Source organism: Rhinopithecus roxellana, chromosome 1 (assembly GCF_007565055.1).
Source record: "Rhinopithecus roxellana isolate Shanxi Qingling chromosome 1, ASM756505v1, whole genome shotgun sequence".
NCBI classification, from domain to species: Eukaryota; Metazoa; Chordata; class Mammalia; order Primates; family Cercopithecidae; genus Rhinopithecus; species Rhinopithecus roxellana.
This window is the reverse complement of record NC_044549.1, coordinates 125457704-125474657: the sequence shown is the minus strand read 5'-3', so window position 1 is coordinate 125474657 and position 16954 is coordinate 125457704. Positions and strand designations below refer to the sequence as shown.

Genomic DNA, 16954 nt, shown 5'->3' with positions numbered 1-16954 from the left:
TGAGGACTTCTGCTTCTGGTAATGGTGGATAGGTCCTTTGGACTGACCAGCTCACTGGTTAACTAGAAAGGCTGGACAAAATACTTCAGAATCTTGGTTTGAAGGCACCAAGAGAGCCAACGTGACTTTGAAGAATTGCTAAACGAGGACGGCAGAGGAGATGGACACCCTGGGAGGTGGGCTTGGTGTGATGGGCCACCATTCTCCTGGGAGCATTTGCCAAACTTGGAGGCGATTCAGAGGCTTAGCAGTGATTTTAGCAGCCTTTCAGAAGCAGGGGACAGGGCCTGTGAAAGGGTGATGGACTTGGTGGTGTCCCTCTCTTTTGGTTGAAGCCCTCAGTCTTTTGCACCCCAGGAATTAGGGTGAGGCAGTGTAGGAAACAGGCTCTCAGGACTGCAGCCAAGCTTCTGATTATGGATCTTAATCTTTGAAATTAGATTAAGGTGATCCCAGAGTGGTAGTTTGCCCAAACTCTTTGGATAAGCACACAAAAACCCTCTCTAGAGGATATTATTATCCTAAAATTCAGATTATTTCTACAAACAATTTTGCTAATACAGTATCCTGAGTACAAGATGTAAGCAGGCATGTGAGACAAGATAGCAGGCCCATAGTAGCTAGAGATATTGGTGCTATCAAACAGACTAAAATAACTGCTTACCATCTTCAAGGAGAGATACCAGTTTGGGAATTTCAGCAGCTACATGGACATGTTTCTTTTTAAAGTGAATTCTAGAATTTGTAAGAATCCAATAATCAAAATTAAGAACACAGTGGAAACTTGGCCAGTCGTGGTAGTTCACGCCCGTAATCCCAGCACTTTGGGAGGCCAGGGCCAGCGGATCACGAGTTCAGGAGTTCAAGACCAGCCTAGCCAACGTGGTGAAACCCTGTCTCTATTAAAAATACAAAAATTAGCCAGGTGTAGTGCACAGCTGTAATCCCAGCTACTCAGAAGGCTGAGGCGGGAGAATCACTTGAACCCAGGAAGCAGAGGTTGCAGTGAACTGAGATTGCGCCACTGTACTCCAGCCTGGGACAGGGCGAGATTCCATCGCAAAAAAAGAAAGAATACAGTGGAACCAGCATGGGCAACATAGTGAGAGTCTGTCTCTACAAATAAATAAAATAGCTGGGTGTGGCGGCACCTGCCTGTAGTCCCAGCTACTTCTGAGGCTGAGGTGGGAGGATCACTTGAGCCCAGGAGTTAGAAGCTTCATTGAGCTATGATGACACCACTATATTCAAGCCAGGGCAAGAGTGAGCCCCTGTCTGTAAATGTAAAGTTCACTGGAAAGTTTTAACAGCAGCTTAGGCACAACTGAGGAGAGAACTAGAAAACTAGGGGCTAGATATAACTAACAGTAGATGTGTAAGACCACAACACAAAACCTTATATGACATTTCTGAGAGAAAGTAAAAGAAATTCATGAGGCCAGGAAACTACAGCCCACAGGCCAAATTCATTCAGCCGGTACCTATTAAGGCTCAGAAACTTTCAAGCTAAAAATAGTTTTTACTTTTTTTTTGAGACAGGGTCTTACTCTGTTGCCTAGCCTGGAGTACAATGGCACAGTCACAGATCACTGCAGCTTCAGCCTCCCAGGCTCAGGTGAGCTTCCCACCCCAGCCTCCTGAGTAGCTGGGAACACGGGCACGTGCCAGTGCACCCGGCTAATTTTATTTTTGGTAGAGACAGGGTTTTGCCATGTTGCCCAGGCTGGCCTCAAACTCCTGGGCTCAAGTGATCCTCCCACCTTGGCCTCCCAAAGTGCTGGAATTACAGGTGTGAGCCACTGCACCTGGCCGGTTTTTATGTTTTGTAAATTGTTATATAAATATATAATATCTCCAATTCTGCCTCAGCCCACAAAGCTTAGAATACTTATCTAACCCTTTAAGAAAAAAGTTTATTACCTCCTAATATTGTTAACAATCTCAACTTCAAACTGATATATAAATTCAGTAAATCCCAGTCAAAAACTCAACAAGTTTGTGTGTGTGAAATTCAACAAACTGATTGTAAAAGTTAAATGAAAATGCAGAGGACCAGGAGTAGCCGAGACAGTCATGGAGAAAAACACGGTGGGAGAATTATTCTATTGGACAGACAGTGTAGCTTGTCACAAGGATAGACAAATAGACTAATGGAACAAAAGAGCTCAGAAACAGACCTGTGCATATATATGGACACTTGATTTATGATAAAGGTAGGAGTAATGATTTGGAGGGGGCATGAGGAGAGCTTCTGCAATGCTGGTAATATTCTATATTTAAAAATCTTGATAGTCGCTATGTAATACATTGAGCTGTACATCTGCGCACTTTTCTGAACATATATTTTCACAATAAGGTTTTTATTTTTGGGGGGATAGGGCCTCTGTCACCGAGACTGGAGCGCAATGGCATGATTGTGGCTCACTGCAAGCTTGAACTCCCAAGCTCAAATGATCCTCCTGCCTCTTAGCCTTATGAGTAGCTGGGACTACAGGTGCATGCTGCCATGCCCGGCTATTTTTTTTTTTTTTTTAAGAGATGGGGTCTCACTGTGTTCCCCACGCTGGTCTGGAACTCCTGGCCTCAAGTGATCCTCCTGCTTCAACCTTCCAAAATGCTGGGATTACAGGTGTGAGCCACCATGCCTGGTGACAGTAAGATTTTTAAAAGAATGTAAGTAGTGGTTCTATACAAAGCCCACTTTTCTAAACATCAGTTCTTCCCTTCAAAATCAGATAGCATTTCATTTCCATTATCTCCTAAATGTATACATATTTAAAAATTAAATGCCTGACTCTACTTCCTCACTTCTAAGGATGATACATTTCATAAGCATAAGGACTCAGAATAAATATCCTATTTGCCCTTGGTGCATGGCTAGTGTCTGACAAAGTTATAATAGTTCAGTAAATAGTTTTAAAGAGAATTTAAACTGTGCTGAATACTGTTATCATTTTAATGGGACTAATTTAAAGAAGTTCATGCAGATTTTTCAAAATGGAGCTAGAGGTTAGAGCAAATTATATGTATTTTTTGGTTTACTGCAGCACTTTATTTTTCTTTACACAAATAATGGAAAACCAAAATTTGTGGTCACCTCTTTAAAAATTGAGAATTAGGTACAAAAAACTTACATAAATTAAAAGAATGAATAAATGTACAGGTGTAAATGCAAACCATTTCTAGCTCAAGACTTAACACTAATAGACCAGCAAGACAGAAATGAAACTGGTTCAGGAGCTCTTGCCAGGCTCTAGAAAAATCCTGGAATGGCTAGGCACAGTGGATCACCTGAGGTCGGGAGTTTGAGACTAGCCTGACCAACATGGAAAAACCCTGTCTCTACTAAAAACACAAAATTAGCTGGGTGTGGTGGTGCATGCCTGTAATCCCAGCTACTTGGGAGGCTGATGCAGGAGAATAGCTTGAACCCAGGAGGTGGAGGTTGCAGTGAGCCGAGATCGCACCATTGCACTCCAGCGAAACTCCGTCTCAGAAGAAAAAAAAAAAGGAAACCCCTGGAACACTGAGCTCTGACACATTAGTACCTGCACAGATAAGGAGACTGCAGGTCACACAGACTCACCAACTCACGAACTTCCCTCCCACAAGCATGTCCTCATGTCAGCCATGAAGTTACTGAGCCACATGTACTAAGAGTATAAATCAAAGATATGCACAGGGTATTAAATACCAAGGGAACAGTTGACAAAGTCAAAATCAACAAGTTCTACAATCCGGTGCTGATATACAAGCTTGAAGGACCAGTTTATTTTCAAAGGCTTATTCTAGTTTCTTGAGGTTGGCATGAGGTGTATGCATTTGCCAGCGGCAAATTTATACTTCTACATTAATCCATGAAGCACATGATACGCGTCTGCTTGCAGTCCATTTGGGAGCATTTGCAGTGGGTGATGGAAGGGCTTGACTCATCCTAATCCTGCTTGATGATCCATATCTGCTGGAAGGCGGCCAGGGCGGCCAGGATGGAGCTGCCAGTCCACACAAGGACTTGCACTCAGGGGAGGTGATGATCTTGGAGCTAGGCACCAGGATGGTGGTCTTCTGCATCTTGTAGGTGATGCCCAGGTACATGGGGGTGTCACCAGATGGCACCACGTTGGCATACAAGTCCTTGCGGATGTGCACATCACACTTTATGGAGTTGAAGGCGGCCTGGTGGATGCCGCAAGATTCCATACCCAGGAAGGAGGGCTGGAACAGCGCCTCCAGACTCTGGAAACACTTCGACAGCTCCTAGATCTTCTCCAGGGAGGAGGAGGACGCTGTGGTGGCCATCTCTGCAAAGTCCAGGGCAGCACCACACAGCTTCTTGATGGTGCACATAATCTCCCGTTTGGCTGTGGTGGTGAAGCAGTAGCTGGGCTCCCTGAAGCTCTCCATGGGGTGGTCGGTCAGGTGCCAGTCATCCAGACGCAGGATGGCATGGGGGAAGGCATAGCCCTTATAGACGGGCACCGTGTGGGTCTCTGCTGTGTATGATAATACCAGTGGTGTGACCAGAGGTGTACAGGGACAGCACAGCCTGGATGGCCATGTACCTTGCTGGGGTGTTGAAGGTCTCAACACAATCCAAGTCATCTCCTTTCTGTTGGCCCTGGGGTTCAGAGGGGCCTCGGGCAGCAGCACTGGGTGCTCCTTGGGAGCCATGTGCAGCTAATTGTAGAAGGTGTGGTGCCAGATCTTCTCCATATCATCCCTGTTGGTGATGATGCGGTGGTCCAGGGGGCAGTTTCAGGGTCAGGATGGTGCACTTGCTCTGGGCCTCATCACCCAGGTAGGAGTCCTTCTGGCCTATGCCCACCATCATGCCCTGGTGCCAGGGATGCCCAATGATGGAGGGGAACATGGCTCAGGGGGAACTGAACCAGCAAAGCCAGCTTTGCATGTGCTGGAACCATTGTCAGTGACAAGTGCCATGATCTCTTCTTCCAGTGTGATCAGCAGAGGAGCAGGCAGTGGAGTGATGGGAGAATCCAGAGTGTGGGCTGGTGGTGAGTGGGTGAGTTACATTTCTGATACAGGAATAGTGGGGGGCCAGGTGTGGCAGTTCACACCTGCAATCCCAGCAATTTGGGAGGCCAAGGCAGGAGAATTGCTTGAGTCCAGGAGCTTGAGGTTACAGTGAGCCAAGATCACACCACTGCACTCCAGCCTGAGTGCCAGAAACTGTCTCAAAAAAAAAAAAAAAAAAAAAGATACTGTACTTTTTTTCAATGCTGTTTGAAAAAGACAATGAAAACAGTTCTACAGGTTAGTGAGAGAGTATTTCAATGCGGTTGTGACCATGGCTGTGTCTTCAGAGGGTAAGGGAATAAAGATGTTAACCTCAGCAAGTGCCAGCCTTTTTTTTTTTTTTTTTTTAGAAAGAGTCTCCCTCTGTCGCCTAGGCTGAGTGCAGTGGCGTGATCTCCACTCACTGCAACCTCCACCTCCCAGGTTCAAGAGATTCTCGTGCCTCAGCCTCCTGAGTAGCTGGGCCTACAGGCGTGTGCCACCACGCCCAGCTAATGTGCTAACCATTCAGTTATGACCAAGATTTTCTTGTGTTTGGAAAATTAAATTCCTAGAATCTGTAGATGTCAAAATTTACAGTTAAGTGGCAGGAGTGTCCACCAAATTCACTTGAAGTCAGTTAAAACAGAATGCATTTTGCCTCAGAGAGAAACAATAGATGTTGAGTAGTTTTTAACCTATGACACTAGCCCATATGTGTACCGGAAGCACAGCGCTCGCTATAACAAACAATTCTAATGTTGGATGCCAGGAGCAAGGCCTCTGCTGCTGGGAGGACAGGGTCCCTTCACAATCCAAATGTGGTGACCCCAGACAGTCTATTTCAAGTTGGGGATCAGGATAAACTCCGACTTATGTAATGGTAGGGAAACTACTGAGGAGATAGAATGTGGGCTGGGAATACTTACTGCCCCAAGGAGGTAAGAGGAGAGTGAGCAGCTCTGGGTTTATACATCATCCCTTCTCTCCTGTGTCCTGAATGGGCCCTGAAATGAGATGTAAAATAGGGATTGGCTGGAAACTGGGGGTCCTATCCTAGGGAGCAGTTGCCTGAGTCAAAGGGGAAATAAATTTCAAGCACAGTAAGAAAAGAAAGCTCATGCCGACACTCAGCCTGGGCAACTGTTCTAAGGTATTTGTAAGAAATTCCAGACCAAGCGCGGTGGCTCACGCCTGTAATCCCAGCACTTTGGGAGGCTGAAGCAGGTAGATCACCTGAGGTCAGGAGTTCAAGACCAGCCTGGCCAACATGGTGAAACCCCATCTCTGCTAAAAATAGAAAAAAATTAGCCAGGCATGGTGGTGGGTGCCTATAATCCCAGCTACTTGGAAGGCTGAGGCAGGAGAATCACTTGAACCTGGGAGGTGGAGGTTGCAGTGAGCCGAGATCACACCATTGCACTACAGCCTGGGTGGCACAGCAAGACTCAGTGTCAAAAAAAAAAAAAAAAAAAATTAAAAAAAGAAAGAAATTCTACCATTTGAAAGCCAGGTACTGCATGTACAGTCTTGGCACTGGCTCAAGAATAAATCCTGAAACATGATACTGGTCTATCACTGTTTACCTTAATTTGTCACCACTAGGTTAACAGGATATTCTTGTTCCCACAAAAGCTTCTCCAACTTCATTTGTCCCTCCCTTGCCCAGACTGATGGGTGTTACTTCAGTTCACAGTGTCACTTCATTGCTGTGTGATGGAGGAGGATGGGGAGGATATATAGAGAGAAAGGACGCAGGTTTATCAGGATACTTTGGATTGCCTCAAAACTAGAGCTGACTATGGCGTTAGGGAAACAGGAGCGTGGAGAGCCAGGGTGACACCATTTTAAAATCAACTCCAGCTTAAAACTAGCAAGGCACATTCCTTGCCAGTCACGACCCATGGCCATACGACGTTTTGAAGATGTTTTAGTAATGCCTGCAAGAACAAACTCCTGTGGCAGCAGAACGTCCAATATTGCATAACAATATGTTTTAAAAATAGTTATAGTTATGCTTTGACGTACTTACACGCTCAAATGCCAAGGATAACTTTTTTTTCTTTTTTTTTCTTTTGTGTGACAGAAATTTGGCTCTTGTCACCCAGGCTGGAGTTCAGTGGCATGATGTTAGCTCACTGCAACCTCTTCTGCCCAGGTTCAAGCGATTCTCCTGCCTCAGCCTCCCGAATAGCTCGGAATACAGGTGCCCAAACTGCTGGCATTACAGGCATGAGCCACTGCATCTGGCTGAGATTTTGTTCTTATGCAGTTCAGTGAGTTCTAGATAAAATGGAAACATTAGAGACTCATTTGACACTGAGGAAAAAAATGTGAAAAAGGCTTTTTAAAAACCAAACTTCCGGCCGGGTGTGGTGGCTCACGTCTGTAATCCCAGCACTTTAGGAGGTCAAAGTGGGTGGATCACTTGAAGTCAGGAGTTTGAGACCAGCCTAGCCAACATGGTGAAACCGCATCACTACTAAAAATACAGAAATTAGCCGGACATGGTGGTACATGCCTGTAATCCCAGCTACTCAGGTGGCTGAGGCAGGAGAATTGCTTAAGCCTGGGAGATGGAGGTTGCAGTGAGCCATGATCACACCACTGCATTCCAGCCTGGGCAACAGAGTGAGACTCCATCTCAAAAACAACAACAACAAACAAACAAACAAACAAAAACCCCCAAAAATCCAAACTTCCCTAAAGATTTTAACAACAATTTTGGTCCACAGCTCTCCTTGGATTACTTGATGCATGTCTGGGTTATATCCAATTGAGAAAAGTTTATGATATGGAAAAACATGTTTCTAGAATTGTGGAATGGTTTTCTCTACAAACTGTTTCTTAAGTTTTCAGATTCACAGACAGGTGAGTGCCCTTTGGTTCCTTTCCTTCCGTGTGTTGTTTCTTTTCCTGCTGAGCCTTCTGAGCCCCAGGAGTCATGGGATGCTCATGTTCTTTTATATTCACTGGGAACTGGGAGTTAGCGGCCCCTGCCCAGGGCTGTTGGATAAATTGAGGTTCAGAGACATATTTGCCAGCACCTACTGGTTCTCAGTCCCCCTTGTCCCCTTTGTCGGTTGCATATTTGCTGTCTGTGCCTCGCTAGTGACACACACCACCCTCAGCTTGTATGCCCTAAACTTACACCTGTCATTTTCCTTCTCGTCTTGATGGTTTTCATTCTTTGGGTTGTTTAATTCAGCATCTCTGTGGGCGGCATTGGAGGGCAAAAACCTCCTGGGAACTAGTCTTATTGAGAAAAAGAATAATGTTGTCTAATTCAGAAGCTATCTAAGGGTCAATTCAAATTATGGACTTGAAAATGTTTACTTGGGCCAGACACGTTGGCTCACACCTGTAATCCAGCACTTTGGGAGGCTGAGGTGGGCGGATCACCCGAGGTCGGGAGTTCGAGACCAGCTTGACCAACATGGAGAAACTCCCTCTCTACTAAAAATACAAAATTAGCCGGGCATGGTGGCGCATACCTGCAATCCCAGCTACTCAGGAAGCTGAGGCAGGAGAATCACTTGAACCCGGGAGGCAGAGGTTGTGGTGAGCTGAGATCATGCCATTGCACTCCAGCTTGGGGAACGAGCAAAACTCCATCTCAAAAAAAACAAAACAAAACAAAACAAAACAAAAAAAGGTTGCTTATGGCTGGGCACAGTGGCTCATGCCTGTATTCTCAATACTTTGGGAGGCCAAGGCAGGAGGATCACCTGAGGTCACAAGTTTAAGACCAGTCTGGTCAACATAGTGAAACGCTGTCTCTACTAAAAACACAAAAATTAGCTGAGTGTGGTGGCAGCCCCTGTAATCCCAGCTACTCAGGAGGCTGAGGCAGGAGAATCGCTTGAACCCAGGAGGCAGAGGTTGCAGTGAGCCAAGACCATACCACTGCACTCCAGCCTGGGCAACAGAGCAAGACTCCATCTTGGAAAAAAAAAAAAAGCTGGGCGTAGTGGCTCACGCCTGTAATCCCAGCACTTTGGGAGGCCCAGGTGGACGGATCACCTGAGGCTGGGAGTTCAAGACCAGTCTGACCAACATGGAGAAACCCATCTCTACTAAAAATATAAAATTAGCCGGGCATGGTAGCACATGCCTGTAATCCCAGCTACTAGGGAGGCTGAGGCAGGAGAATCGCTTGAACCTGGGAGGTTGTGGTGAGCCAAGATCGTGCCATTGCACTCCAGCCTGGGCAACAAGAACGAAACACCATCTCAAGAAAAGAAAATGGTTACTTATGAAAAAAAGGTAGAAAGGAACCAGTAGGTAGGGGAGAGAGATACTGCCCAAGAAGAAAGTTTTGGACACGAAGATGTATTTTTGGTAAGGCAAGTTATAAAGAGGATGATTTTATGTAAAAAAAAGTGGCCAAGCACAGTGGCTCACACCTATAATCCCAGCACTTTGGGAGGCCAAGGCAGGCAGATCACCTGAGGTCAGGAGTTCAAGACCAGCCTGGCCAACATGGTGAAACCCCACCTCTATTGAAAATATAAAACTCAGCCCGGAGTGGTGGCATGTGCCTGTAATCCAAGCCACTCAAGAGGCTGAGGCAGGAGAATAGCTTGAACCCGGGAGGCAGAGGTCGTAGTGAGTCAAGATCCTGCCATTGCACTCTAGCCTGGGCGACAGAGTGAGAAACTCTGTCAAAAAAAAAAAAAAAAAAAAAAAAAAAGCTTTAACCCTTTAAATCTCAGTTACAAAAACATCTCAGAATACAAAATCAATGTGCAAAAATCACAAGCATTTCTACACACCAATAACAGACAAATAGCCAAATCATGAGTGAACTCCCATTCACAATTGCTACAAAGAGAATAAAATACCTTGGAATGCAACTTACAAGGGATGTGAAGAACCTCTTCAAGGAGAACTACAAACCACTGCTCAACGAAATAAAAGAGGACACAAACAAATGGAAGAATATTCCATGTTCATGGATAGGAAGAATCAATATTGTGAAAATGGCCCTACTGCCCAAAGTGATTTATAGATTCGGTGCCATCCCCCTCAAGCTACCAATGACTTTCTTCACAGAATTGGAAAAAACTACCTTAAAGTTCATATGGAACCAAAAAAGAGCCTGCATTGCCAAGACAATCCTAGGCCAAAAGAACAAAGCTGGAGGCATCACGCTACCTGACTTCAAACTATACTACAAGGCTACAGTAACCAAAACAGCATGATACTGGTATCAAAACAGAGATATAGACCAATAGAACAGAACAGAGTCCTCAGAAATAATACCACACATCTACAACCATCTGATCTTTGACAAACCTGACAAAAACAAGAAATGGGGAAAGGATTCCCTATTTAATAAATGGTGCTGGGAAAACTGGCTAGCCATATGTAGAAAGCTGAAACTGGATCCCTTCTTTACACATTATACAAAAATTAATGCAAGATGGATTAAAGACTTAAATGTTAGACCTACCCGGGTGCAGTGGCTCAAGCCTGTAATCCCAGCACTTTGGGAGGCTGAGGCAGGCGGATCACAAGGTCAGGAGATCGAGACCATCCTGGCTAACACGGTGAAACCCTGTCTCTACTAAAAATTCAAAAAAATTAGCCGGGTGTGGTGGCGGGTGCCTGTAGTCCCAGGTACTCGGGAGGCTGAGGCAGGAGAATGGTGTGAACCCAGGAGGCAGAGCTTGCAGTGAGCTGAGATCGCCATTGCACTCCAGCCTGGGCAACCGAGCAAGACTCCTTCTCAAAAAAAAAAAAAAAAGTTAGACCTAAAACTATAAAAACCCTAGAAGAAAACCTAGGCAATACCATTCAGGACATAGGCATGGGCAAAGACTTCATGACTAAAACACCAAAAGAAATGGCAACAAAAGCCAAAATTGACAAATGGGATCTAATTAAACTAAACAGCTTCTGCAAGAAATAAAAAAAAAAAAAAAAAAAAAAAAAGAGCTTCTGCACAGCAAAAGAAACTACCATCAGAGTGAACAGGCAACCTACAGAATGGGAGAAAAATTTTGACAATGTACCCATCTGACAAAGGGCTAATATCCAGAATCTACAAAGAACTTAAACAAATTTACAAGAAAAAATCAAACAACCCCATCAAAAAGTGGGCAAAGATATGAACAGACACTTCTCAAAAGAAGACATTTATGCAGCCAACAGACACATGAAAAAATGCTCATCATCACTAGCCATCAGAGAAATGCAAATCAAAACCACAATGAGATACCATCTCACGCCAGTTAGAATGGTGATCATTAAAAAGTCAGGAAACAACAGGTGCTGGAGAGGATGTGGAGAAACAGGAACACTTTTACACTGTTGGTGGGACTGTAAACTAGCTCAATGATTGTGGAAGACAGTGTGGCAATTCCCCAAAGATCTAGAACTAGAAATGCCATTTGACCCAGCCATCCCATTACTGGGTATATACCCAAAGGATTATAACTCATGCTGCTATAAAGACACATTCACACGTATGTTTATTGCAGCACTATTCACAATAGCAATGACTTGGAACCAACCCAAATGTCCATCAATGACAGACTGGATTAAGAAAATGTGGCACATATATACCATGGAATATTATGCAGCCATAAAAAAGGATGAGTTCATGTCCTTTGTGGGGACATGGATGCAGCTGGAAACCATCATTTCGAGCAAACTATCACAAGGACAGAAAACCAAACACTGCATGTTCTCACTCTTAGGTGGGAATTGAACAATGAGAACACTTGGACAGAGGGTGGGGAACATCACACACCAGGGCCTGTCATGGGGTTGGGGGAGCGGGGAGGGATAGCATTAGGAGATATACCTAATGTAAATGATGAGTTAACGGGTGCAGCACACCAACATGGCACATGTATACATATGTAACAAACCTGCACGTTGTGCACATGTACCCTAGAACTTAAAGTATTTTTAAAAAAGAAAAAAAAGCTTTAACCCTTTAAATCTCTGTTTTTTAAGCAAGCAAAATCCTAATAAACATAGCATAGGAATTATCTTGACAAAATGTAAACTCTTGGGGTTTTATTTTCTTGTTTTGTTTAGTTTTGTTTTTTGTTTTTTGTTTTTTTGAGATGGAGTTTTGTTCTTGTTGCCCCAGCTGAAGTGCAATGGTGCGATCTTGGCTCACTGCAACCTCTGACTCCTGGGTTCAAGTGATTCTCCCGCCTCAGCCTCCTGAGTAGCTGGGCTTACAGGCATGCGCCACCACACCCAGCTAATTTTGTATTTTTAGTAGAGACGGGGTTTCACCATGTTGGTCAGGCTGGTTTCAAACTCCTGACCTCAAGTAATCCGCCTGCCTTGGCCTCCGAAAATGCTGGGATTAGAGGCATGAGCCACTGTGCCTGGCCTGGTTCGTTTTTTAATACTGCCTCTGGCATACCTTGATAGAAAGGGAGGAATATAAACTAAAAAATAAAAATACCCTAAGCCCCTCAACAGAGCAGAACCCCCTCTTGGCCAAAGAGAATTTTTAAAATACCCTGAAAACAGCTGGGCGTGGTGTCTCACGCCTGTAATCCTAGCACTTTGGGAGACCAAGGTGGGCGGATCACAAGGTCAGGAGATTGAGACCATCCTGGCTAACACGGTGAAACCCCGTCTCTACTAAAAATACAAAAAATTAGCTGGGCGTGGTGGCGGGCGCCTGTAGTCCCAGCTACTTGGGAGGCTGAGGCAGGAGAATGGCGTGAACCCGGGAGGCAGAGCTTACAGTGAGCCGAGATCGTGACATTGCACTCCAGCCTGGGCGACAGAGCGAGACTCTGTCTCAAAAAAAAAAAAAAAAAAAAACCCTGAAAGACTAGTTCAGGTTATGATGGGAAACTGGGGGTCAGACACATCTCACTATACATTTCCCCTCTTGGGATTCAGACACAACTGACCAGCATTCACATTAAAATAGAGATCATAAGACTTACAGAACACATTGTTTATGGCAATAAGATACCAAATTATAAAGAGGATCTATGACTGGGCGTGGGGTTAAGTCTTCACCGCAATGTAAATAGTCATATGTTACATGCATGTTTGTTCAATGTATCTGTGTCAGGCAGGCCACTGCCATAAATATTCATAGCTCCCCTGTTCAACCATGAGACTTACTCTTATTAAAAACTTGGAAAGAAGGCTGGGTACAGTGGCTTACGCCTGTAATCCTAGCACTTTGGGAGGCTGAGGTGGGTGGATCACCTGAGGTCAGGAGTTCAAGACCAGCCTGGCCAACATGGCAAAACCCCATCTCTACTAAAAATACAAAAATTAGCCAGGTGTGATGGTGAGTGCCTGTAATCCCAGCTACTTGGGAAGCTGAGGCAGGAGAATCACTTGCACTGGGAGATGGAGGTGGCAGTGAAACGAGATCATGCCACTGCACTCCAGCCTGGGCGACAGAGGAAGACTCTGTCAAAACAAAAACAAACAAAAAAACACCTTGGAAAGGAGGATCACCCCAAAATCAATTGCAACCAAAATGAAAGGGCTCTTACTGGGGAGTATTGTTAAGCACAGCACCCCCACTGCTGTTAAGCTTTGGGATCTCACTAGCTGAGTATGCCTGGTCCAAGATTAAACCTGTTTTTTACGAGTCCCCACAGGCACCTGAGAAAGACACCACAACCTACACTTGTGAACCCCTAGAAGACCTAAAGCTGTTGTTTTGCAAAGAAAGAGATAAGTAACATCCTCAGTCCCTCCTACAGGTACTCAACCTTCTTAACAACTCCCATCCCATACAGGTTTGCACCCCCAACGGATACCTGTGGCTATGTGGTCACCCATTCAACCAGCCTATAAATAACTTGTCTCTCATTTGGGATCACGGAACCCATGGATACTAGTGTATTGACAATGTTTGTTTCCGGGGTCAATGTGTAATAGGACAAGCAAAGCTCTTTAATATATAATTACATAACATCACTTACCTGAGAGCTAAGCAGGCAATTGGCCTTATATTGGCTGGGGCTGGGGCTGCCAATGGCTTATTGGCCCTATAGGGAAAATTTGCCTATCCCAAGGCAACTCTTCAAAACTTTACTTCATTTTACAGACTGTCTTATAAAATGGTGGAGGCTTTAGATACATCAAAACTCTTCCTTGATTCCTTAGCAAATATAGCAATGGATAATAGATTTGCACTAGATTACTTATTGGTTGAACAAGGGGGAGTATGTACTATAATCAGTAAACCCTGCTGCACTCATATAAACGCCTCCAGTCAAATAGAAGATATACAGAAAATATATGAACAAACTGCCTGGTTGCATAAATATAACCAAGACACCAATCCCTAGGTCATTACTAGGTAGCTTTATTTTAATCATTGATATGCCCACCTTCAGTTGGATGCAACATTTGAGTTGTTTTGCTAGGGGTAGTGACAGGCAATGAATAGTGACAGGCTGTGTCTTAACTGGTCAACCATTAAAAGTGCCCTTGCGGCCAGGCATGGTGGCTCATGCCTGTAATCCCAGCACTTTGGGAGGCCAACGCAGGCAGATCACCTGAGATCAGGAATTCGAGACCAGCCTGGCCAACATGGTGAACCCCTGTCTCTACTAAAAATACAAAAAATCAGCCAGGTGTGGTGGCAGGCACCTGTAATCCCAGCTACTCGGGAGTCTGAGGCAGAGAACTGCTTGAACCCGGGAGGTGGAGGCTGCAGTGAGCTGAGATCATGCCATTGCACTCCAGCCTGGGCAACACAGCAAGACTCCATCTCAAAAAGATGCTCCCTCCCGAGTCTCACTGTTTTTTGCCCTTCTTAAGGCCTTTGATAGCTGTCTGGTTATTACCAATCTTAGCCCCTTACTTGTTTACTCCTAGTGAAGTTTGTGTCTTCTAGGTTACAATTCTACATGATGCTGGCACAAGGCTTCCAGCCCATCCCATTTTCTGACCCAGGAAATAAAGACATCCTGCCTTTGGGCCCATAGATGGGCATCCAGAGAATTTGTACTTCTCCAAGTCTTGCCCATAAAATCAGCAAGAAGAAGTTGCAGAAGAATGACCTTCACACCTCATCTCTCCTTAAGATTAAGAGATCTCTTATAAATCGAGGATTATGTTAGGGAAACAGGAGCATAAAATCGAGGATTATGTTAGGGAAACAGGAGCATAGGAGAGCCAGAGTGATGCCATTTTAAAAAATCAGGCCGGGCACAGTGGCTCAAGCCTGTAATCCCAGCACTTTGGGAGGCCGAGACGGGCGGATCACGAGGTCAGGAGATTGAGACCATCCTGACTAACGCGGTGAAACTCCGTCTCTACTAAAAATACAAAAAAAAAAAAAACAAAAAACTAGCCGGACGAGGCGATGGGTGCCTGTAGTCCCAGCTACTGGGGAGGCTGAGGCAGGAGAATGGCGTAAACCTGGGAGGCGGAGCTTGCAGTGAGCTGAGATCCGGCCACTGCACTCCAGTCTGGGCGACAAATGAGACTCTGTCTCAAAAAAAAACAAACAAACAAACAAAAAAAACAACTCCATCTAGGGGCCTGGCATGGTGGCTCACGCCTATAATCCCAGCACTGTGGGAGGCCGAGGCAGGCAGATCATGACGTCAGGAGATCTAGACCATCCTGGCTAACACAGTGAAACCCCGTCTCCACTAAAAATACAAAAAATTCTCTGGGCTTGGTGGTGGGCACCTGTAGTCCCAGCTACTTGGGAGGCTGAGGCAGGAGGATGGCATGAACCCAGGAGGCAGAGCTTGCAGTGAGCCAAGATCACACCACTACACTCCAGCCTGGGCGACAGAGCAAGACGCCGTCTCAAAAACAAACAAACAAACAAACAAAAAAATCTACTCCATCTAAAACCAGCAAGGCACATTCCTTGCCAGTCACCACCCGTGGCCATAAGATGTTTCGGCTAAGGAAGCAGTTTAGTAATGCCTGTGAGGACAAACTCCTATGACAGCAGAATGTCCAGATGTCCTGATATTGAGTAACAATATATGGTTTTAAGATAGTTATAATCATGCTTTGAGGTACTTACACACTCAAATGCCAAGGATAACTTTCTTTCAATCAACAAACTTCTAAATTGTCATGTTGTCAACCCACCAGCATGTAGACATAACTTAGCTTTAACATAGGTAAGACCCCTACATAAGAAGAGTTTAAAACAGGGATGCCACGTTCCTCCTCTTGCTTTCTGAGGACCCCTTACTCTGTAACTGAGTAGCTTTCAATAAACTACCTCTTACTGTGCACTCTGTGACTTGCCTTGAATTCCTTCCTGCGTGAGATCCAAGAACCCTCTCTTGGGGTCTGGATTGGACCCCTTTTTCCAGCAACAATGAGACTCTCTGGATTTTGGAATATTTTAAATTCCTGAAGAGGTGTGTGAAAATGGTGTGCCTGTAATGGCAAAGGAGTTAAGTAGGGTGATGTAGAGTAGAGGAGGAAAAGTTAGAAATAAAACTCGCCGGGCGCGGTGGCTCAAGCCTGTAATCCCAGCACTTTGGGAGGCCGAGACAGGCGGATCACGAGGTCAGGAGATCGAGACCATCCTGGCTAACCCGGTGAAACCCTGTCTCTACTAAAAAATACAAAAAAACTAGCCGGGCAAGGTGGCGGGTGCCTGTAGTCCTAGCTACTCGGAAGGCTGAGGCAGGAGAATGGCGTGAACCCAGGAGGCGGAGCTTGCAGTGAGCTGAGATCCGGCCACTGCACTCTAGCCTGGGCGACAGAGCAAGACTCCGTCTCAAAAAAAAAAAAAAAGAAATAAAACTCTAAGCTAAAAGGCAGTCTGGATAACAGAAATAACTCCAAATAGCTTATAAGAGGATTAGTTTTAATCAGTTTGATGTAAAGAAGTATACTGCCAATGGCAGGGGTGGGGGATTGTGTAACTTCCATAAATAACACTGAATGTCACTGTTTCAAATGTATTTATAATCCCTGGGTTAGAGTCAAGTTAGGAATGGAA

General features: G+C 45.0%; 1 pseudogene; it reads right to left on the bottom strand.

The window, feature by feature from the left end:
• Window positions 1-3934: 3934 nt before the first annotated feature.
• Window positions 3935-4828, bottom strand: LOC104674534 (annotated as a pseudogene).
• Window positions 4829-16954: the final 12126 nt, after the last annotated feature.